At 43.0% G+C, this 19193-nt stretch overlaps 1 protein-coding gene across 2 annotated transcripts in view; it reads right to left on the reverse strand.

Annotated features, from left to right (window-relative positions):
- The window catches only part of MOXD1 (monooxygenase DBH like 1), a 759590-nt gene that overhangs the window by 471421 nt on the left and 268976 nt on the right, over positions 1-19193 (reverse strand). The window lies entirely within an intron of this gene.

Consider the following 19193-nt stretch of genomic DNA (forward strand, 5'->3'; position numbering starts at 1 on the left):
CAATTGAGGATGTCAGAGTTAGATTCTGTTTAAAAGTCAGAGTAGACGTGTATATTTCTGAAATCAGTGTGCCAATTTCTTTTGTAAGAGAAGAAAGCTAATGAGGAGGTTTATAGATTAAGCACTCTGTACCAAAATATCTGAGAGACAGAATTGGTGAGGAAACTTGGTTTGACTGCAATAGGTGATATTTTGCCATTGTTTTAGCCATGTTGGCAAAGGAATCAACGGGCATAGTGCTGTGACAGTGCTACTATTGGAATGCGGCATGAGTGTGAGCTTAGAAACTGCTCATCCGGGGGGGGGGGGGGGCGTCAGCAGCACAAGTACAGGGTGTGTGAATAGGCCACGTGACCTATTATGACTTGTGTCAGCAACTAAGGTGCATCAGCTGTGTAGGCATATGGAGAGCCGCAAAAAATCACAAAGGCGCATCAATTGTGCAGCCACATAACATGTGAAGAGCCACAAAACTAGCCTGGTAAATGCGGGAGTGGGCAGGGCTGGCCAGGAACCTCTAAGGCCAGCTGACAGCTGTGCCTAGGGTGATGAAAGATTGAAAAGCATCTATCTGCAGCCGCCTGTGGAAAGTGAGGAAGTACTACATGCATTTGGAGGAATACTCAAAATGGAAGAAGGACAGACTAATGAAGCAGCAAAGCTAAAAATAGAACCAAGGCAGTAAGAAGGAGGAGATAATGGTGACTACTATCAATATTTTAGTTTGTTACTTTACTTCCAACAGACAACGGTGACAACTTTGTTTTGGTTTGTTATTTTCCTGTTCAGTTCCTGGTTATTGGGAAGGTTGCATATATATCATCTAAATAAATGGATTCTTCTACTATTGTAGCTCCTTCCAAGTTCTTGAAGAATCAGGGTCTCCCAGTTATGGCATGGGAAGTCTGAGGGAGTCATTTGAGACCTATCTGGAAGCTATAGGTGGGGATGTATTTGGGGCCGGACACAAGCTGCATTGTTAAGGCACAGTTTAGCTATTGAGGGGAGAAACGTTTTTCTCTCTGTCCAAATTGCCTGGGGAGAATGTGGATTAATATGTTTCAGTTTTAAGAACTTTAGCAGTCACATGTAAGTTTAGGTATTTGCACGAAGAGACAATTAGGGATCAATTTATTATTAGGGCCAAAAATGCAAAGAGCCAAGAAAAATTGTTAAAATTAAAGCGTCCTTCTTTAGAAAGGTTATAAACAGACTGAGGGAAAGGGTGGGGGGGTGGCATGCAGGAAATGGGGTAGGACTCAAGCTTGACTGCTCAAGCAAGCCCAGCCCCATCTGACCCCATCCTGCTGATTATTGGTACCCCCAACCCAGCATCCAAGGGGGCACATACACCTGGCAGCTGATGGAACAAGGCAACGAGGCAAATAATACTAGGTGAGCGGAATCCCTGCACTGAACTGGATGGCCAGTGCGACACACAAGTAATGGAAGCCCTGCATTGTGAGTGCTGACAGTCAACTGAATGGAACAAGACAGGACTTACTTCCATCATTGTGCCATGGAGACATTCAACTCGTCCCTCTCCTGGGGGCGGCAGAGGCCTACCCAGTAGTGAAGAAAGTGGGGACTGCAGCGCAAATGGGGCAGGTCCCCACATAAAGAAAGACCGCCCCTGGGCTATTTTCAGCAATGGGGCAGGTGTGGGTTCACACTGGGAGAAGGACTGGTTCTCCACTCCCCTACCTATCCCATGACAAAATCCAGGTGACAACTGTGTGACCCAGGATCTTTCAAATGCAGAGACAGAGAAGTGATGGCCATGTGGGAGGAGGGGGAATTGAATCACACGTACCGGAGGAGTGAGCTTGCTTCCACAACATAAAGAAGGCCCCTGACCATGGATACAAGGTCAAAGCCCAGACGCCAATGCTGAGAAAGGACTTGACTCCCCTTCTGCCTCTATTGGAAGAGTACAGATGGATACAAGGAAGGGCCTGCTGCTGCCCCAGTACCAGCAGCTTAAATTCAATGCCTGGATTGCCACCCAGTCCCTCTGCAGCGGGCCTGCTGACTGCCCCTCACCTCAGCGAACGGGACACACGGCTGGTCAGAGCTGATGCTCTAGCAACAGGCGACCTCGGGGAGAGCTGTAGTGGTGGGGGAGTTCCACACCTTATGGCTGCCTGGGCCTGGACATTGTTAAAGAGCCCTGAGTTAGGAATTGTGTGCAGGGCAAGAGAGGGCTAACCACTGGAGGGGAATGCCGGCACTACCACGCCAATGAGGGTGGGCCTTTGTGCAGCGACAGACCATGCCTAAACTGTAACTGGAAATAGGACACACACAGGCTTGCATGGGCTGAGGGATTACTTCCCTACCCGCCTCCCTACCCCTGGCGAAATACCAGTGGAAACAACGCGGCCTAGGGTTTGTGGTGGGAGACTGAATGGTGAGGCCAGCAAAGTGGGTTGAGGTTGGCCTACCCATGCCAGAGGCATAAGATTGCTCCTTGAAAACTAAAAGGGACCCCGCCTGCGAACACCAGCTTAGTTCCCGGTGCCAGCCCTGGGGAGGACTTGATTCCTCGTCTGCCCCCTCTGCATCACTACAATCATTTGAGATGGCAGTGGGTGGCCTGGTTGAATTGGAGAGGCCCACAGCTACCCCATCACCAACGGCCGTAACCCTATACTTGGAGAGTCTCCCAGTCCTCTCAATGTGACACCACTGGACACCCCCCTTGCCTCAGCATTTGGGACACACGGCTTCAGAGGGTGGACACCCCAGCAGCAGTTTCTTGAAAACTTCAATGCAATCCTTAATCCACTAGAAAGTTTTGTTCTCTACAGACCAGCATTGGCCATTGGGACCAGCCATAGCAAGCTTATTGAGCTGCTGCTGGAAATCCCCACCCTTCCCACACACTCTTTTCTGCTGCTTGTTTGACTTTTCACAGATCCTCACCAGTAGCGCTAAGGGAAAACTTTTCTACAAACAAACTCTTGACTCAAGGGAGATGGCACAGTCTGGATCGGACAGTGCACTGCAAATGGACACAACAGAGTCTACTCCTGTGAGCCCCATATTAAACCCAACATTGCAAAACATTTTACAAGACATCATGGCCTTGCATAATGCCTTAAAAACCAAAATCAAAACTCTTGACTCTGATCTGGGGCTCTTGAGAGATGACCATGGCATCTTGAAGAGCAGGTCACTGCTCCTGAGAGAAAACTGGCCATCATGCCTCTGGTTGCCACCACTGGACAACGGTCTGCCCTGGAATTACATCTGAAGACTCAGGAGGTCAAGGCAGACAATGCTGAAAAACGATCATTCAAATTGTAGGACTCCCTGAACTCATTGAGGGCAATGACATGGTCTTGTTATTAGAAACTTCGTAGTGCACAGAGGTGGCCCCAGAGGGCTTCTCAGCTTTCTTTGCCCTAGAACAAAGGCACAGAGTGCCATCACACCCCTTACCCCCGAGAACTCCACCAAGACCTGTGGTGTCCTGCCTATTGTATTACAAGGACTGGGGCCACATCCTGAAACAAGCAAGACTGCGAGGAACCCTCATAGAAAACAGCAAAATAATGATTTTTCCCAATTTCTCCCAAGAGGTACAACACCAGCTGTCAGCCAAGAAAAGGCTATGAGAACTTGGTGTGCAATCATGCGGTTCCCTGCTCACTTGAAAGTGGCAACCTCTGAGGAAACCAACTTTTTCCACACTCCTCAAGAAGTATGGACATTGATTGATTTGTAGCCACAAGCTATCCTAGTACTGAACCCCAAGTAGAATCAACACAGTGCCCCACTCACACTCGTAGGCAAGGAACTGCAAAGAAATCACCAATGCCAACAACTGCAGAGATGCAAAGAGAAAGGCAGGGGGTGGTGGAGGTAGTGGCCTCTCTATATGGATCTAGCGCTGGTCCACCTGCCCTGCCCCAGAACATAGAAGGAGATGACTTGGGTTCAGATCACAGCTCAGCTGCCTCTGAGCCATCAAGTGTCACTTGCTAATTGTTACCCTGAGGACTGTGAATGCCTTAATCTAAATGCCATTAATTCTCATTGGGGGGCCCAAGTATGGGAGAAAGAGAACTCTGACACTTTAATAATTCCCACTGGGATAATGTTTGAAACATCCTGCTGCTCCCCCATCTCCCACTGTTTCTTTCTTTTAAATTCCAATGTCAGATGAATGCCGTGGCAGCTGGCCTTGGGTTACTCTGCACCTATTACATTGCATATCTAAGTTTGACTTAAAGTTTGCATGAGAAGGATTCTACTTCTTATCCTTGGGAAAGGAAGTTTGGTGTTAATGTTGTATATGGTTTTTCTCACTTTTTTCCTTGAGTCCACTCTGAGCCAGAGGCCATCACCTTGCTAGCTAACTGTGAGAGCCAAAATAGTTTCTAAAAAGAATCTCCTACTACCATGTCAACCACTACAGCCTATACAAAGATATCCTGGAACGTCTGGTCCACACACACTATGTCTAAAGTATTCTCTTACTTAAAGTGACAGAGTGTCCATATTGCCCTGCTTCAAGAGACACAATTAACAGCCAATGATGGCACTGCCCTTGAACAACGACGGAGAGGACAGGTCTTTCATACCTCCATCTCTGCCTTCTCTATGGGTGTGCCGATTTGTATTAATGCAGGGGAGCCCTTCCAGCATTTCAAATCCATCATTGATCATGAGGGTAGGTATCTGGCCATTTCTGGTAAGCTTAATGGGAACAACATTAGAATTATTTATGTGTACAGGCTCCCTCGTATACTGTACACCCCGAGTGTTCACAGACTGGCAGCGGAGCTGGGACCTAGCAGACTCCTGGTGGCGTAGACATCTCCAACCCCAGGACTCTTCATATTTCTCCCCCATGCACATGCTCCATGTGCACCTCAATACATTTGTTGTGCTCTCCCCCCATCCAGAGCCTAGTTCAAAGCATTGAACATCTTACCCGTACCCTCTCCAGTCACAATCCAGCCCTATTAGACCTGAACTGATACCGACCCCTCACCAAGATACCCACCTAAAAACTGAAACTTGAGGCATTGGACAACCTTTATTCCAAAAATGATTAGGAGGAAAATAGGTACTTTCTTTGCAGACAGCGCAGGAACAACCTCATCCCCTCAGATAGACTCGGACACCTTTAAGGCAGTGATCTGGGGCTACCGCTTGTCTGAATCAATGGGCCTATGGAGCACATTGCTCCAAGAGCTCCATGATGCTTGGAGAGGCAAGGGAGAATGTAGCAATACAAACTGAGCAACTACACTCGTTTGACTATAGAGCCTACATAGGGAAAGCGCATGCGGAAAGTGACCGATCTAGCTGCCTTCTGGCCTGGCTAGCCAATCCTACTAGACAGGGCATGCCCATAAATGAAATACTGTCTCCTACGAGAGATACTCTCTAGTCTCAAACAGCTATTAACAATTGTTTTTTACAATATTGCCAAGAGCTATATACAAGTGGATCCCTTGTACAACAATACAAACCTTCCTAGTGCCCATTCCCCTTTTCGTTGAAACCCTGGGAGTGGATATCACAATGCAGGAAATCCGTGGGGCAATCAAAGGGCTTGCGCAGGGCAAAACCCCAGGTTCAGATGGATTACCGGTGGAATGTTGTACAGATAACTCCACAGAACTCACCACTCACTTAGCAGGCCTTTTTAAATCCGCCAAGTACTCTGGTGGTCTTACACAGACCTCTGGGGAAGTGCTGGTTGTGTCACTGTTAAAAGCTGGGAAATAAGCAAGCAACAAACATTACAGCCTACAGGCTGCTATCAATGTTTAATGTAGATTTTAAAGTACTAAGCAGTGTCCTAGCCAACAGACCACTCCCACTTATGACGCAAATAATTCACCCTGATCAGGAGGGCTTTATTCCTGGCTGAAATTCCGCCCTTAATGTGAGGATGTTACTGTCACTCTTGGAAGCTACCCATATGGTTAGGAGAAAGCTGCCATTCTAACTGGACATAAAGAAGGCTTTTGATAGCCTTGAATGGGACTACCTTTATGGTGTCATGTTCCATATGGGACTGGGGAGCAACTTTGTAGTCTGGACATAACTTTTATACAAGAACCCTATGGCTAGCGTCAGCACAGGCCAGACTAGCTAGGCAGTGTAGTGGGACACACAACAAGGTTGCCCTCTTTCACCTCTCCTATTTGCAATAGCTATGGAGCCACTTGCTTACTTGGCCCACACAGGAACCCAATATGAAGGCATCCGGGTAGGTGCAGTTACACAGAGGATAGCACTGTATGCTGATGACCTCTTGCAGTTTCTTGGCAACACCCGGGATGCTCTAACCAGGTCGAGAATGTTACTGGAGAGAATTGGTGCTCTCTCTGACCTCCAGGTCAACTGACAAAAGACTCACCTATTTCCCACTAAAGAAGATGCCCAGGCCCCTGAACAGCTAGATAATCTGACTTGGGAACCCAGATGTCTCTCCCATTTAGGGGCAAAAGTATACCATACCCAATCAGACATTTTCGATGGCAATCTGGGGCTAACTGTTAAAATTTAAACACCCATAAAGATTTTTGGAAGACTCTACCGCTATCCGTTGCTGAGCAAATAGCCCTGCTAAAGATGGTATTGCTTCCTTGGTTCTTCTACCTTTTCTGAAGGATCCCCCTGTGGATACCTAGAGCATTCTTCATGCTTTTCAACACCCTGCTCGGTCCCTGTATATGGGGCCAGAACCGAAGACTGGTAGCCATTGCCCACTGCAATGATCATTCTCTCAGGCAGACCTGGCTTTACCAGACTTTGAAACTTACTATTTGGCAGCCCAGCTCCAGTGATACACCCAATGGATTGCGGGCAGACAATCCCCTGACAAGGAACTTGACCCACTTGGCCCAAACTTGGAAGTTCTTGTTAAAATACCATTACGAATCAATAATACTCCTACACCAGACTCTAATGAATTTCTAGTAATCCGAAAGTTTCGGACCTGAACCCTGAAAAAGTTGCATACTCATATCCCCTAGTCCCCGGTCCTGCCACTCACCATGTTGCTATCTTTGCAGCATGGAGGGGACTGAGGTAGCCTTAAAAAATGGATGAAGGCCGGTATCAATAGGGTAGGGCAACTGTTCCGGGATTTGGTCCTCCCTCCCTTTGACAATCTCCAAGCAGACTTTGACCACCCCACTGGGGCATTTCCTGCCACATAGATCAGTGATAGCCATCTTCTGCCGCCATTGGAAATATGGTGGACTCGAACCTCAGGCCCAACTCTGCTGCCGATATCTAGCACAATCAGCTGGTTCCATGAAGGCAGCAACATGCCTATATAGGTCTATGCAAACAGACACACTGGGCCCACTTGATATCCTAAAATTGTGATGAGAGAAGGACTTGGGGACCTCAATTACTGAAAATGCTTGGGAAACTATACTTGAGCAAATCCCTTGGATCTCCAGAAATGCCTGCTTTATACTGATTGGCTTTTTATAGGGCTTAGCTCTCCCCAGACAAACTTCACAAATACTTGAGCGTCACAGACACCTCATGCCCCAGATGAAGAGAAAAGAACACCAATTTTTCCACGTGACTTGATCTTGTCCCGACCTCACTATATACTGGGAAGGAGTTACAGGCACACTAACAGAGCTTATTGAGAGAACTGTCCCCACTTCCCCGGTCATTGTCTCCTTCCTTGGTTTCTGCATGCCTCTAAAACTAGGACAACTAGTAAATTTTAAGTCTTAGCATTGATACTGCCCAAAGGCAAGATTACTTGCCACTGAAAGGACCTGACAGACCCAAGCCTACTGGTGTGGCGCAGGGAACTGGAGAAGTGGGCGAGCTGCGAAAGAGCCCTATTATTGCGGGGGGCGCACTGAGGTATCGGGAAACTAGACAATGCCCTCTCAAGGGGAGCATTAGTCAAAAGCATAAAGAACTCAAATCAGCACACCCATAATAGCATGCCTGTACCCTCTTCTCCTAGTAGTTCTATGCCAAACACCCCTGATTAAATCTCATCCAATGACCCCTCTTTTCCTCTAACTGACGCCCTGGCACTGCTAGTCCTTTCCCGCACTTTTTCCAGCAGAGGTTGCCTCCACATAGTGAATGTAGAGCTTAGGCACTACACTTACAATTCTGCTCCATCAGTACAAGACAGTGATTGCCTGACTCAGAGGGTGGGGAGTGATGGGATACGGGTGCAAAGTAAAGGTGTTTCATGTAATTGGCAAACTGTCACAGCAATTCTTAAAAATATATACCACCTCTTGCTTTGCTTCCTCTTAGTAGTAGATTGTTATTTCTTGATATTTAATAGAATTTGTTTAAAAATAATTAATATAGCAAAGCAAATAAAGAATATATCTAGTTATGTAGGAAAAATAAATGATGATCATCAAAAAGGAAAATCTTGAGAACATTAAGGTGAATGTGGTACAGAAAATGGAAAAGGGTTTGGGAATGTTGCCCAAGCCACCTATAGCAAAAAGGAAACGTTTGTGTTATAGATGTGGGAGCACTAGACACAGCAGATTCTGATGCATGTCCAACCACAAAGGCTTTGACCTGGTCTTGTGCGCTTATCCGTCCGCGGTTGATGCTTTGATATGTTATATGATACTTTTTACCTCAACCTTTAAAAGTTCAGAACGCTGGCTCTATTGATTGGATTTTTGTAATTGGGGTGTCAAATTATTTAATAACAATTACTCTATTATTCTAAATTGATGTGGAATTTTTCTTGAGTTATGTTTTCACTTCATTGCTATTTCTGTGCTGCATAAATACTTTGCACATTACCTCTGAGTTAAGCCTGACTGCTTTTGTGGCAAGCTGCCAGAGGGTTAAGCATAGGTTAATTTAGTGACTTTGGTGATTCACCCAGACAGGAATTGTGGCTATTGCTTGAGGGGGTTTAAAAGCCCACTCATGCAACAACCCAATTACTCACTATGTGGGTCGCAGTCATGTATGCTTTTGAGATAGGAAGAAAGAACGGAATGGCACTGATGCATGGTTCAATAATTTTAGCAGGGCTAAGAAGTTGAGAGAGCAATCTATAATTAATTATAACGAGGAGAGCAGTCTTAGGTGTCATGAAAAGATGGGCTACCATATCCTGTTTTAACACTATGCATACTGAGGTGGTCTTTAGGGATATATTTAAAGAGTAGAGTGATGATTGGTGCTAAAACAGGAGCCCAAAGTGTCTGATATTTGTCTGGACAATGATCAAAGAGGGAACCAGAGTTGAGGGTATTAAACACAATGTTGGGAAAGTTATTTAGGACATTTTGTCGGGTAAAGTCCAGTAGTTAGTCCAGTCCAAACATTTCCAATAAGTATAACATAAAGCAACACTGGTAAGAAAGGCAGACCACCAATGAAATTGTTCGCTAAAAACACACATTTCCATGAGAAGAGGCACATGGTAAGTACTGATAAACAGTGGTATTGGATCCGGCCTTTGTGGCAGGGTTTTTGTTGGCTTTAGGACTGCAACCTTCACGATTGCTAACCAGTGATAAAGTACTTGTGTTCTTTCCTTCAAACATGGCAAAATTGGCTTACGTTTGGGGTGATGTATTAAACTGTCCTTTTTAATACATTATCCCAAATGTAGGCCCTAAAGGGTCATAGGGTATGGTGCACTACATTGAAAATGTAGGACTTCTGGTCTAAGTTTTACATGTCCTAGAAGTAAAACAAACTCCTAAGGTTTATTTTCACTGTTTCAAGGCCTATCTCTCTTATTGATTAACATTGGGGTATCTTATTGCATTTGATAATGTTAATTTAGTGACTTTTGTGGTTCAGCCTGACAAGGACTGTGGTTGTTGCCTGAGTGGGACTTCTACCCCCTTTAACCAGTAATTGTATTTCACACAGTGAGATATTGTTTTTGTATCCTGTGTAACTTGTGCAAACGGTTACAGGTATCTAAATACATGTGTTTTGTTTTTGTCTAGGACTGCAGGCTCCTAGACAGAAAAGACCACATCCTCATGTGGAGAAGGAAGAAGCAACATCACCTACTGCTTTAGTTAAGGCATTCCTTCCTATCGTCCAAGGATTAGATTCCTTTTAAAAACTACTCAGCCTCCTATGGTCCTGTCCCATCTTCTCCTCTTGAATTGGTTCCTAGTGCCCACTGACTTCCCCCATTGTTTCTGCCCCAGCCAGCCCACAAACTACAATATGACCTCACCATGTGCTGTATTTTTCCCACAGTTTCTGCCTAACTGACTACTTTTTGTGGCTTCCACTACTGTTTTGTCTTCCACCTTTCATTAACCATGCAACTAAGCCTACTAGTACATGATGAGTCTGACACCCAAAAAGTGCGTATCAAAATCTGTACCTAGCTCAAGCTCTGTAATGCTTATTACTTACCTTACCCTATGCGTCCTTTCCCTACTGACAAAGAAAAACATTTTGTAGAACATTCATTGTGATGGAGGCTGTAGGGTGGTACTCACTGCTAAACTCTGGAACATAAGAGCAGGGCCATTAGAATTTATGATCACATGCCATTAGCTGGTCCAAGAAAAAAAACATGCTGTCCAGTCACGATGGCTCCATGAATGTTGCACATATATAGTCAAGTAAATTGTGTAGCACACATTTAATGCGCCATAGCAAACGCAATAGAAAATGTATTTTTAGAAGCTAATTAATTTATTATTAGTAACACTTAACATACATTAAGTGTGTGTTGCTAGTGTCACCTCTTGAAATCATTTAAACATTACATAATTTTTATAAAACAAAGATCTGTTTTTGATTATGGTAGTGATCATGGATTAATTTATACCACTCATTGCTGCTGCATCACATGAATAATTTGTGGGAAATATCTTGGCCATGTGACAAAGAATCACATCAAAACGCCTCCAGTTGCACTAGGTGACTAGCAATTTCCTGCTACTGTGTATAAAAATGTGTTGCATTGAGTTTGACTCATGTTCTCTTCTTGTTTATTTTGATCATCTAGCTACTCTTGCCAGAGGACCTACATCAGAAGCCTCTTCTGGCTGGAGACAGACACTAGGCTGTGCCTCCAGAAAATAGAGCCAACTGTGGTGGAGTACTGCCTGCTGGTCGTCCTTGAGGACAGGGGGTGGCAGCAGTTACATTTGCCTCAGGCCACCAGCAGGTTAAACCTCCTAAACATCATTGCCGCTGCCACAGGCAGAAGAGGTTGCCAACCACTGCCTGTGCAGCAACACCACCACCATCTACTGCCTTTCTCAATAAAATAGCAAAGGACCTGTGGAACTAAAAAAAGGGCCAGGAGGACCCTTTTTAGAGACTGGAGGCTGTGAGGGTCTGCAACAATATTCATTAAATTGTCAAGTTTAAATTTAACTAGACTTCAGTGGTAATGACTGTGATTAATTTTGCATTGCATGCACAGTTTTATGTGAACCACACAAATCAAAAGATGGAGTTTGAATGTTTTTGAATTTTTTTTACTTATTTTTAGATCGCAGTTTGACATTTTCATGTTTTTGTCAACCAGAGATAAAGAACTTTAATAGATAAGTCTTGTTTAATGGTGGTGACTATTAGCTAATACAAATGGGCGAACTGTGAGACCTGCCAGAAGGAATGTTCAAAGGTGTTCCTGGACAAAGAGCAAGATGATGAGGTTGAGCTGTGCAGCATTACCCTGCACCTGCTGAGAACCTAATAATAGGCGTTTTGTCCACTTTCATTTCAGAAAGGCAACACTCACATCAACATTCACTCTGGTGGTCTATGGATGTTCCTGCTTGTTGTTTTCCCAGGAAAGTTAAGAATATCTTCATACCCATGGGGCACTAATCTAGTTTCTATGGGGAGGAAGGGCAATGGTGGTTTAAAGAAGCCACTTCTGATGAAAAAACATTTTTTTATTTTCTCAGAATCCGCTCTTGGAATGTTCAGACCAAGAATGACACTCAGAAATCATTGACATTATAGAAATCCTGAGTGAAAAGAGTGGTAACTAGTGTAGGATACAGTGATATGTTCCAACAAATGGCAAATTGTCTTGCATTTCAATGAGGTTCAGCTCTGACCACTGTTACTACATTTGAGACCTGAAGAAGGATGATGTATTTTTGCATCAATTACGGGAATAATTGAAAAACTTCCCAGAACTTTCAAATTAATCCTCTTGCTCATGGGATATAATAAAAACAAAGCCTGATTTGAATACTTGTGACAGACGGGTCTCAGTCTCTTATGGTTTTTCTATTTCTATGCCTCCAAATCTTTTTCCTGGAATACCATAGAGTTATTGCAGTGATCATTTCCTGGAAACAGAGGAATCTGTCAAGCAGTTGTGAATTTAAAGAATATATTGGGAGAACGTTTACCAGAATGTATGGGCTGGACTGCAATGAATTGCTGAATATTCCTGTGAAGTTTTATTCATAAGATACTCCTGCAATTTAAGTAGCTGTCAGTCACTGAGAAGAAAACACTTAAATGGTATTCTGGCTCATTGGAGACTTGTCTCCAGTAGCAGGATTACCACCCTCACATTACTAACTCAGAATACTGCAACACTAGGATCCTTACAAACAAATTTGAAATCTGTACCGAAATAGTACCAGGCAACATATGCCTGGTAACTACTTTAGACCAGCTCAACAAGACTCTGGGAGTACCCTTACATTAAAGCTTATTCCAGGGGAAATTCTTGGTGCAAAGCTCTCCTGGGGCCATTTCTGAGAACAGAATGTTTTCTTTGAGTTTATTGTTCTCTCATTTCCATTCACCAGATAATTAAATAATTAAGGAATTCTCACATTCTTACTCTCAAACATACTTTTTTATTAGTCTTTTCAGATGCTTTGGTTTATATTTAACCTGTGCATAGCCAAATGTGTTAAGGGATATTTAACCTCAAATGACTGTTTTAACCCATTTCTTTCACTTTTGCAACATTGGTGTTCAGATCTATTATGAGTGTGGATGTTTATGTTATTTTTCATCTTGGAATTAATTAGCAACAATGGGGTCCCAAAGAGAAATTTTGACTTCCAATGGGACCCTGTCAGGACCTGGGGCTTTACTTTTGGAGAGCCCATCTATAGCATCCTAAACCTTCTCTCATTGAAAAACTAATGGCAATAAGGAAGAACTTCCATTTTCTGAAAGGTCTTTCTGAAAGGTTTTTATAGATAGCTTCAAAACATCTAACCTAGACTTCAGGCAAAATAATCTGCATTAGAAGAGAAGATGGTTCAGGATTGAATGGTGGATGATTGACTATTTCCCAAAATGTACTATTATCGCTACCATGACTTAAAATGGTCACATCTTCCCAAGCCTTCTTTCCTGAACTTCTACTCTTCCTCTAATCCTAGTGGACTCTTTCAACGCTTTCATAAATTCACAATAGGCCTTTGAACATGGATGGTCAAACCACCTATGTGATACAGATATTAATGATCCCATAGTGGTAAGTAAGAGTCCAACTTCCTGACTAATCTCATTAGAGGAGCTAAACACATTGTTGTCTCTGTCATCAAGACAAACATTACATCAGCATCAGGACACATATTAAACAGTTTTGTGTGAAAAGCATAAGGGCAGAGATTCTTCCCCTTAAGTGTCCGACTCTGATCCCTTGTGGACCTCATTTCTCTAATAGGCTACACCACAGGTATCAAAGTATGCACCAAGAAAATGAAGCATTTAATGGATTATTATCATTCCGGGAATCCCAAAGAACTTCACACTTTAAAAGCAGTAATGCCATGACCTAAGACATCAATATATAATCACTGACTGTGAACTGACCCCTGACTGTAAAGGTAGGTGTAGCCCTTTTGATACCAGGGCCCAGTGGGATAAGATTAAAATTATTAATGACCATATTAAGCAATTCACCCTTTGCAGAATATGAAAAATGAGATATGGCACCGATAGAACTTGTGTGTAAACCATTTCGTAAGTCATAACAATTTTGACAAGGATTCAAATTAAATTCCCCCAACAAAATTTCTAGTGAATGATCCTCTTTGATATTATGTTACTTTCAAATTATTATTTTATAAAGTGAATGTAGTCTACAGTGCATTTCTAACTAGTCACATTGTAAAATTAACAATTAAGAGCCTACCTGAAATAGATAAAGTCAGATGAACTGCAAGCATGCTGGGTGAACCAGAGTTCAACTGTTGGACTTTACAATTAGGCCTTATAGCAATTAGGACTAACAAACCTCCCTTGAGTCTACCAATAAGAAAGCTAGTTGCTGGAACTGAAAAGCCATTATAACTATCCACGAATAAGCATTAGTGAACTCCCATGTTTCTTGAAGACCTGTAATATTATCATTTTTTAAAAACGTTAACAACTATGGTCTCCTTTCTTATGCCCGAGTCATGCTATATTCCAACACAGAATCTCTATAATCAAGAGTGAGGCACCCGTATTACCTTCCTCACTCAGAACAGAAATAATTAACCTCCTATTAATGGACAGTGCAGAGGACGGTCATTCATTTGCATCTAAATTGCTCAAAGCTTCAAAGGTATGGCTAGCTGAGACATTAAACGTCACATTACTATGTTGAGTACCTGTGCATGATGTGTAACAGATTTCTTGGAAAAAATGTCTGTAACAAATCCCAAGCATAAAGGCATAATACCAGGGAAAAAAAGCTTTGTTTAACATTGAATTCTCCTAGCAAGTGACCAGCAATGTGAGTGTTATTAAAGGTTATCAGTTGCCTATCATGGTTTGCAGGCCTTGCCTATCCTGGAAACTCTTCTAACCAATTAGTGCTTCTGTACAAAATGGGTATGTGACCCAGTGACTCTTCAATCCAGTGTATGACTTTATTTTCCAACTGAGAAAGAATCTCTGAAGATTCAAATTTCAAAGGTGGAACTTTAGCTAAGAGGACAACATATGGGGTTGCTGCAGGCAGTAGGTCAATTATATCTTTTTGAACAGTCATACCACCATCAAGACCATAACGCCCTCCCTCTCCGGTTTTCTTTTTATTGCCAGATGATGAAACTAACAAACCATTATTGTGTGAATTGACGTCATTTTCATGGATTGAACCCTACGCTCTGTGCCTTCCCCTTGAATAAACTTTGTGCACCTTCATAGGTCACCCCAATGCAGGTCTTCTTAGAGCTCATAACCTTGCCAGGCTGTAAGAAACCCAGTAACAAACACTGATCTGATATATCAGTCAACCTTCTTGTTGTTTATTCTTTATGGCCATTAATGGTTTCAAATGGGGCCGACAGGGAGTTGTTTTTCAAAGAGTTTACTGAGTTGAGTATCCAGGTTTTTGTTTGATACACCATCTCTGCCTAGGCCACCAAACATTCATTGTCTCTATCCCATTGTACTCTGTTTCCTTTTCTTTTCTCTTCCCACATTGGAAGGAGCGTGAGTACCTTATTCCAAGAGTGGTGTATTATGGCCGCTACAGTGTGAGTATTACCATCTGATGATTTGGTAGTACCAGGATCCGTAGTAATAGTCCCAGATGTCACTGTGAGATCCACAGGGTAATCATCTTGGGGTACCAGCTTCTAACCCCAACTCCTCTTCCACAGTTGTAACCTCGCTAGTAATAGTTTCCATCTCAGATGTCAGAAAAGTCAATATGTTAAATCCCTTACACATGCACTTTTGATTACCTTGAGAAGGTGAAAGTTTTTGCTTACCCATACTGTTGAATTTCAAAAACGCAGCCAAGAGGGGTAGCCTGGTGTGGTATGGACCAAGCACGGACAGGTACAGGCAGGCCCACTCTTGGCTCAGTCTTCACCCTGGCATGCCCCGGAAGCATCCTGTGCATGTCCCATGCTGTTGGAAGACCAGAACACCTATTAGAGTGATGTACCTTTTCAACCAGGGCTTGATGCCTTCTGGTCAATGGACTCCTCAGTACCCCATCACACAACAACAGCATCCCGCTCTGTGGGAAGATCAGAGCTCCTTTGTATCGCATGTAGTGTGTCCTCCCCTCGCACGACCACCACCAGCTCTTGATGCATTCTGGTCAGTGGAGTCCACAGTGCCACCTTGCAGAACAACAGCATATGTTTTTTAATTCCTCCTCAGATGAGACATTGCCCTTAACGCATGTTCAAAAATATTTTGTTTCAACAAGGAGGCCTCTTTTGTATTCATTTGTCTCCCTCTACTGTGTGATTGTATTTAGTGATTTATTCAGAGGGAACGGTGGGTGTATTTGGATATGTTGCAAAAAAATGTCAGCAGCAAGCACATTAGCCCCTTGAGTTATCTTAACAAACAACAGGCACAAGTAGAAGACCTTAGTTACAGTGATGATTTATAATGTGTATGCCACAAAAAAAGTGTGTGTTGAGGCTTCATTTGTAGGTGTTAAATGTATCTCAGCTCAATGGTGCCCATGTTATCACATTTGGAAGGATGAAACACTGATTTGCCTATAACTTAATTTGAACTGCGATTGAGATATAACACATACATTCCTACAGCAGGTGGAATAATCCTTAGCAATCCTGCTGTGGAATTTTACACAGTCTTATCTGGATAAAATTTAAAACAGTTGTTCTCCTCTTGCTCCTTCCCAGTACCCAATAGCTCTAATCACCATTCTTCTTTCCAAGATCTCATTTGCTCTTTTTCAGTAAATATTTACTCCAACTCTAGAATCTCCTCTTTAGAGATCCGTGCTTCGGGTATTGTTTATAACCCTGCTTATATTTACCAAAAAAAAAAAATAGGGTCACTCTGATATTGATATTGTCATGCATCTCATTCAAAAATGTTCACACCAGCACAGTAACAGGAATGCCTACTACAAAGAAGGACAAAGTGCAGTAGGCCCTACTTGATGGGGGTTCGCAGCAGTCCTCTACATCACAGTGATATTTTACCATTACCGCATCCATTGGATTGTTAACAGTGGGAGAATCATATTTGAACGGCATGCATTCTGTAATTGTCTGCTCTGGCCTGCAGCCACCAACTGGCAAATTTACAAGCCCTTCCACCTCCTTACACCATATTAGCCGCATTTTCTTACACTAATGTAACATAAGGGAGGCATTTCCGACATGCCATATTTACAGAATGGCTCAGTGCTTGCATTGGGCCTCTTTGTAACCCCTTACACCACATTATGCATGTGCCAGACATAATCTATGCAAGGGGGGCGTTCTGGTGCAGAGAGGCTGAAAAAAGGCAGCAGTAAAATTTACAAGATTTCACTGCACCATTTTTTGTGTCATTTTTAAAGCTAGCTCAGAGCAGACATTAAAATGACGCGCCCATTATGTTCAATGGGCCTCCCTGTGCTTTGCTGCACTAGTAAAGCGCCAAAATAGAGTAAAAAATGGTTGACGCTATTGGGCTAAGGCCTGTCATGGCACGCCGTATTGTAAATATGGTGTAACCGTGGGTCTTTAGGTGCCGGTAGGCATGAGGGCCGCAATAAAAGTGGGGTGTCATCCTTGATGTGCCACTTTCTTGTAAATATGTCCCCAAGTATTCAGGGCTAATAGTTCCTCTAGGTCATTATTACCATGAGATCACAAGTCTCTCTGGAGCTCTATGTAAAGAGAAACAACATGCAGAAATTGGTGATACATCACCGATTTACATATGTAAACTTGTGATTCAGGATATATTTCTGGGCACCATTTTAAGAAGTTGGACATGTGTGCAGAATTTCATGCAGTACCCTGTGCCATGAAAGGAGAAATGACATATTTACAAGAAAGTAGTGCATCATAGACGATGTGCAACTTTTCTTGCGCCCCGCCCCCCCCACCACCATCACCTGTTTACAATACGGCACACCATGGCGGTGGGGAGCACAATACTGTCATAATTTTCAAAGCTATTCTGGTGCTTTGCTGCACTAGCATTGAAAATGTTGATGCTAGTCCTGCAAAGCACCCGGAGGCCCATAGGGGGTCATCATTTTATAGCCTGTTCTGAGCATTTAAAAAAGTGACTGAAAAAATGGTCCAGTGAAATGCTGTAAATTTCACGGTGGCACCTTTTTGGCCTCCCTGTGCCAGAACACCCCCCCAGCATACATTGTGCCTGATGCAGGCATAATGTGGTAGAAGGGTCTACAAAGTGGCACAATGCAAGCATAGCGCCACTTTGTAAATATGGTGTGGCGAAAAACACACCTTGACAGCACTAAGGTGGCACAAGGAGCTTGTAAATATTCCCCAAAGGGTTTACCTATGAGTTTCCCAGGTTCGGAGGGGATATTTATTGCATTCGATAAAATCGGACGTCTAGGCGTTGGGAATTTATCAGGAGCGATAACAATTGACCATTCCTCGTTTGACTTGAAAATAGGCAATGATTAACATATTTTGGTTCTTACTGGACAAAAAGCAGTATGCATTTTTTTTTTCACTTTTGAATTCTGGAAGGTATGAAGTTCTGAAATTCAGCGTGCAGGCAGATTTTATCGCACTGGATAATTACTGGGTGAGATAAACATCAACCAACTTTTAACTCTGACCTCTGTGCAACCAAATGCATTTGCTAGGATCCCAAGTTACTGGACAAGTCACCACAATTCTCTAAATAGGACATCCAGGGTTAGCAGGCCATGTGACAATGAAATTACTGTAGGGACTCTCAATAATCAGAATTCCTTAATACCACTTTGTAAAACGTTCTATGCAGGACCCCAATGGCAGGAAAACTGGATTTTATCTTCCATCTTTCCAAAAACAGTGAAAAAGCACAATTAATAAAGATGCGGCTTATCTTTGTCTCAATAACAGACTCTTGCTAGTCAATTTATTTTCTGTAATGAAACTGCTGTTGTGGGTAAGCATGCGTTTATGTAGGTATTAGCAATAACACGACGTTTTGTAGAAGGGCACATAAAAAAACTAAACATTGAAAAGGCTAGTCCTTAGTCAAAGCAGACTACTTTCATTTATTTTGGCGTACAGGGACTCCCTAACTTTCTTCTCCAACTGTGCCAAGAGTCACGAAAGGTAACTAAGTTATGTTTCTCGAGTTTTGTTTAAAACATTTTTTTTCATGTGAAATAGATAATTATTTAAATGGGTTTTAAACTTCTCTGCATATTTGAAAACTATCCAGAAAATATAGCTGTGGGGCCAGGAATGTATGCGTCTCTCGCCTCCTTTCTTCTAGTATTTATTGCGACATAGACTGGTTCTCCGGTGTTGTTTTGCTGACACTGATACTGTTCT

Source organism: Pleurodeles waltl, chromosome 5, assembly GCF_031143425.1.
Source record: "Pleurodeles waltl isolate 20211129_DDA chromosome 5, aPleWal1.hap1.20221129, whole genome shotgun sequence".
Classification (NCBI taxonomy): Eukaryota; Metazoa; Chordata; class Amphibia; order Caudata; family Salamandridae; genus Pleurodeles; species Pleurodeles waltl.